The 6,000-nt window shown below is 38.8% G+C and overlaps 1 protein-coding gene across 44 annotated transcripts in view; it reads right to left on the bottom strand.

Moving 5' to 3' along the window:
• Adgrl2 (adhesion G protein-coupled receptor L2) overlaps positions 1–3,244 on the bottom strand; it is a 631,085-nt gene extending 627,841 nt beyond the window's left edge. For 33 of the 44 annotated variants that reach the window (XM_052731823.1, XM_052731822.1, XM_052731821.1 and 30 more), the window contains exon 1: positions 2,926–3,244. The gene's annotated coding sequence lies outside the window, so the exon portion shown is untranslated. The remainder of the gene's footprint in view (positions 1–2,925) is intronic. The other 11 variants (XM_052731820.1, XM_052731799.1, XM_052731790.1 and 8 more) reach the window with 1 other exon arrangement.
• Positions 3,245–6,000: the final 2,756 nt, after the last annotated feature.

The following is a 6,000-nucleotide window of genomic DNA, read 5'->3' on the forward strand; positions in this document are numbered from 1 at the left end:
GCTATGAAGAAGCTGAAAATCGGAACAAGATCCCTAGTTCTGGTGTGTCAAGACAACAGAAGGGTAAATAGCATATGCTTGCTGTTGGGAGAGAGAAGGAAGTACCCTGACAAATAAGCCAGGAAGGTATTGTTATACGTGATTTCAAAGAATAAGCAGGTTCAATCCCATGTCTGCCACACTCTGTGGCCTTGACAAAGTCAATTAACTTCTCTGAACCTCTCTGTCTTTATCTATGTGTATGATGGTCCTCTTGACCTCAGAGCATTACTATGAAGATTCATATCAGAAGATTCATTCATAACTCTGAATGTCTGCCGATGAAGCAGGCATCGAATGCCTGCTGATAATACAGATTATTTTCCCTCAAGCAGTGTTGCAAGTTTCTATGGCCCTACTGAATATTCTTGAAGTTCTGGACAACTATTAACACCCCTCATAGCATTCCTTTAAGATGATAATTTATCTTTTAAACTGTACTCAGTGAAAGCAGCAGAAGGGAGTCCGGTGGGAATAACAGCCCACTGTTAAGTACAGCCATGAGGTTTATCAGTGCTCTACATTTTGCTGCAAGGCACACTGAAATGGAGTAAATGTAACTTACCCTGAGCAGTTGCTTGAATGAGTTACTAGAGAAATGGGAAGTGTACAGATGAAGCAAAGGAACCCAGGGGGAGTTGAAGGCTGTGACCGTTTTATTTAGGATGCACAGTAAGGCCTAACTAAAGGCATAGGAGGTAGGTCTTTAGAGACTTTCTTGAGGTTTACAAAAACACGCAAGCATCTATAAAAATATCTGCTTTTGAAATAACCCTGTGAAATGATGGCTTGGGATTCCACGGGGAGTGCCTGCAAACCTATCATATCCAAATAATGTGGATGCAAAGAGAATGCCTAGTTGGCGGCATTTTCTCAGTCCCCAGAAGAGCCTCTTGGCCACTTTCTCTGTCTCTCCTTAGCTTGCCTGCTGACAGAGTATCTGTGATATTCCTTTGTTCTGAAAGGGTATCCTTTAGTTTCCCACTAGTCTCAAGTTCACCCAGCTGGACTATCCCACATACCTCTCTGTCTGTTTAGTGTTTCTTGTGCAGGGACTCCTCTCCAAATCCCTTTGGATCTAGAAGAGTTTCCCTTGACCAGGAGTGAGGAATCCCTTTCTTCCCTGTAATACAGAAGCTCAAATAGAATACTCCAATGACAATGACTGCATAGGAGATATTCATGGGCAGTCACATGGCTCCAACAGATACATTCAATTAGCTTTTCCCGGCAAGCCTCAGTTTACTTTACAACTTAGTATTTCAAAGAGTTTTAAAAGAAACTAATTACTAGGTAAGTAATAAGTCAAATTCCTCTTTTCTCACTGTGAGGGGTTTTTATTACACCCTGCTATAAATCACACGCCCCCATCCTTGCAGAGAAGCTTTCATACCGATAGGGCTAATAAAATGCCATGAAGCAGAACATGTTTATCTGTTAAATTCTACATATAGTAACCTAACGAACGCCAGAGACAGAGAGACAGCCCTCTGTACAGTAATACTTGTGTCGACACTTCTTTATTCTAACAATGACAGGGCTTCCTGCCTTGTACTACTGTACTCAAAAATCAGAGTGCATCTTTTCAACGGAACATTCAACACTAAAAGGAAAAAGAAACGCAGAGTTTTGACACTGAGATATTTTATGTGGGTAATAAATTTCTCCCCACAAACTCTACTAACTACAAGTATCTACCTAGATGATGGAATCTGGGATTTATGACATTAGAAAGATTGTGTATACCAGAAAACATTTTTTCCTTCTTTTTAAGACTGTCAACTTTGTTTACTGCTTATGTTCAATTCTATCTCATACAAGGGATTAAATATCCTTGTCAGAGCCATATGTCAAAATGCAAAATCATATTAACAAAGAGTACTTTCAAAGACAGATGACATTATTAAGATTTGGGTTGCAACTGGAATATTCTAATTATATTTGTACTAATTCAAAATATTTTTTGAATTTGTAATTTCATGACATTTTAGTGTGATTTAAAGTTAAAATGACTAAGGAATGATTAAAATATTATTAAAAGTCACTTAAGGGAAACACATTTTCAGTATCACAAGCTGAGGGATTGCTTTCAGAAACAACAAATATATTGTGCAATCTATTAGCCTCTTCCACACATTTTTAACCCAAATTTAACCATTTGATTATTGAAACCATTCTTAAATAATGATCTCCAGTGGCACTATATACACATCAGGGTTTAAAGAGTCTCTTTACATTAAACTTTTCTAAAATACAATTTAAATTTCAAAACAATACATAACAGCACATCTAACAACGGTAACTGAATCCTAACTAATTGTAATACTTCTGCATAGCTTAGTAATTTGTGAATTGTGAAAAATAAATCTATTTGACAGGGCAATAGAGTCTCCAGCTTGTTGCCATTGCAGCAGAATGAAGTAAGATCTACCGTTTCTTGCTGATGTTAAAAACATTTCAACAGTTAATTCTTTTTTATTCAGGGAAAATGCTGCAAGAAGGTTCCAGGTTCAGGCAAACAATACACAACCACCCTTCTCACAGATGAATTTGGTCATGGTGCAGGAGAAGTTAAAACATCTAGAGAGGTTATTATTTTTTAAGAGGGAAAACTTGATAGCGAATTGTATTTCTAGGTTAGAGAGTAGGCACTAATCTTCCTGGCGTTGTAAAACCGGAGCTGGCTACATGGAAAATAAACATCCAAATACCCAACACTTAAACAATTGTGCCTACACGGTTAAGTAACAAAAGCATGAGGCACCTGGAATCGCAGCCAGCATTTGTGCCCAATGCCAGAAACAATGTAAAGCATTCTAGTGACATTTGACAATGAGCAGACAGTAGAGGCATTACAAGCATCTTTAGAAGAATCAGGCTTCCTACCTTGAAAAGACAGATGGAGGTAAGTTCCTTTATAAGAAAAAGTTGTAAGCAAAACCAGGCAGCAGTTGAAGTCAATTGAGTCCTTTCTGCCACTGTATACATACAGCAGTTCTGCAATAAGGGGAGAGATAGAATGGGAGGAGCGGCTGTGAACGAGTGACCTCCTCAGGCTGAGTCCTCTCCGGGAATCACACACTGACAACCAGTTTCTGATTTGCATGGATTATCTCCACTTGACCAGATCCACCGCAGATACATTTAAATGGAACTGGCACAATGATAAAAAACGATGGAAGAGGGAATGAGTGAGTGAGTGAGAGAGAGAGAGAGAGAGAGAGAGAGAGAGAGAGAGAGAGAGAGAGAGAGAGAAACAGACACGAGATCGCAGAGCATGGATAAGCTGGGGCGTGCAGAATTGTGTCTCCGAAGAGCTACAGCTCCCTCTTCATGCCACAGTTGTAAGATAAGAAGCGTTGTCATTACGAGCTGGTTAATCATAGTGAGAAACAGACCGAGATTAGTCCGAATGACACCTGCTCTGATTTCTGTGGACATTTTATGAATCTTATTATTTTGCCAGTAGGATTTTAGACTGTATACCAAAAATATTTAATCAGTACTCAGGTAAACAAATTTGGATAAAGTACCAGGTTGTACAAGATCGGTGCTTTGATTTGAATGGAGCAGATAACAAGGAAAGAACACAATTTGCTGAAAGATTTATTGGAAAGAGAACTGATTCCTGACAACTTTTAAAGAGTTACTTGCGTGTATTACAATGCAAATAAAAACGATAATCTCATATTTATGAATAATTGATTGATTGTCTGGAGGTACTCAAATATGCTACTGAAAAGAGGTAGTTGTTTCTTTAAATATTTTAAAGTCACTGTTTCCATATTGATTTTTCCTATGCTACAGATTTGTCTTTAAATATATAGTTATTATTTAGTTCCCCATTTAGCATCTTCAGAGATTGTCTGGTTGGCTATCTATTCATGTTCTCATTTGAAAGTTGAAAAAGGCAAAAGAAAGCATGATTTTAACTTTTACCAACAGCTGCTTGCTTAGTTCACAGAAGATCTAGAGAAAAGGGGTTGTATTTGAGTGAGTTACCTTGACTTTGCAGAGAGGTGTCTGCAATGCCTAAATGGCCACACAATTAGGCTGATTCCGTGGAAAAACCAGTCAAACCAGATGTTTAATCAAATTGATCACAGCTTTGCAGAAGCCAGTGTTGACTTGGTGAGAGTCAAGTGACACAGGTTGAATATGCTTTAATGCTATACTCTCAACATAAATGCACTTTTACAGAGAGGCATTTACAGAGTGAGGGAGAGATCTCTCAGCAACTGCCCTGCCCCTGTAGCTCTGTCTCTTTTCAGGAAAGATAAAGAATTTGAACACATTGCACTTGCAGAGAACTGACTTGGTGGGCAGATTAAAAGAAATCATAAAAAAATGCTAATGCTTTTCCATGAGATTGTAGGGAAGACCAGGGATTTCTGAAGAGGGCAGACTCAGTAGCAGTAACAGTGTTTAGGAGACAATTGCTTGGAAGTAACGGGTGAAGACAATACTTATTTTCTGTCTGTGACAACCTGTAGTCTGATTGCTATTGGAAGGGATAGCTGCCTTCACTGGCCTATCCCCCTCCCCTTTCTTTCTTTCTACTATCAGTTTGAACACAACTTGTATATGAGCCTGACTTGTAACATGATTGGGGTCTTAATACCGCTTCAGCCTCAAGCTCTTCAAGTCAGGGACTGTACAATTTCCTTAAAGATACTTCTCCAAATAGCCTGAAAGTGTCCTTTATTTAGTTTAGACATTTCATACACATTTTTGCAGAAAAGATATTGAAATTATTGGCCAATCTTTCATATTTTCTATACTAGTCATTCCTGTAAAATTTGGAGTCAGGAATTTTGTCTTCCAAACCTTTATGAAATAAAAAGAATTAAAGTAAATACAATGTAGTTGTTAGGTCATGCATAGGATGGAAGACCAGTAGTAGTTGTGCTCAGGTGTATATTTTCATGAAATCATAATTAGATATTTCTTTCTTGTATTAGGGACTTCTTCCTGAAGGTGTTTAGGATTTAACTTTCTGGTCACCACTAATTGACCCCAAAAGTTACCAGCATTGTTGCTTAATAATTGTAAAATAGGGGCAACAAAATGCCTTTATTATATGGCTGGCATAGGTAATAAAGACAAGGTACCTGGTAGACATTTAACCAGCATAATCTGCTGTTATAATTACTAGGAATCTCTTTCCATTGAATTAAAATGTCTGCCTCCAGGAAGTGTTAGTATGGTGCCCATTGGATGTAGGAAGAAGATGTTTTCTTTGTCTGTTCTTGGCTTTTTCTGTTATATGAGGGAGGCTCATTCCTGATCCCTGACAACCAGAAGGAATGGCATCTCTACCTTTTTTATAAGAGACAGAAATAGAAGCACGGTTCTCAGGAGAGCTGGAGAGTGTTGTGGCAGCAGAGCCAACCTTCTGCACAGGAATAGGAAATGGCTGGTGTGGTACAACGTGAAGGGCACCCAGAAGCTCCCTGGTCCAGAAATATCTCCCCATCTGTCCCCTCCTATTCCCCGAAATGCCACCATTAGGGGCTCATTTCTATGTTTTACTGGCTTCCCATTCTCTTTTCCACTGCACACACTACTGGCAGAGTTTGCACATTAACACATTTACACTTGAGTGATACGTGAATTCACAGTAGTTTCACTTATTCTATCAGAGATAGCTTTTCTAGCAAGTAGGTGAAGATCAGCATTCCAAGAAACCAGGCTTCAAGTCAGGTGAAGAGCAAACTTGTTTGATGTGTGTAGTGCTCTGTGTGGTAATGAAGTTGCAATGTGCGTGGTGCTATTGCTATATTTCTTGTGTATGTATGAATGTATTTTTATGAATATGAATGTCGTGTGTGCGCAAGTGTGAGTGTGCACATGTAAGTATGCACATATGTGTGGGGGTGCACATATGTGTGCAGGTGAACTTATGTGTGAGTATGTATGGAAATCAGAAGACAACCTCAAGTATCATTTCTCAGGTAACAC

This window comes from Peromyscus californicus, unplaced genomic scaffold (genome assembly GCF_007827085.1).
Source record: "Peromyscus californicus insignis strain IS unplaced genomic scaffold, ASM782708v3 Scaffold_9__1_contigs__length_137607984, whole genome shotgun sequence".
In the NCBI taxonomy this organism is placed as follows: domain Eukaryota; kingdom Metazoa; phylum Chordata; class Mammalia; order Rodentia; family Cricetidae; genus Peromyscus; species Peromyscus californicus.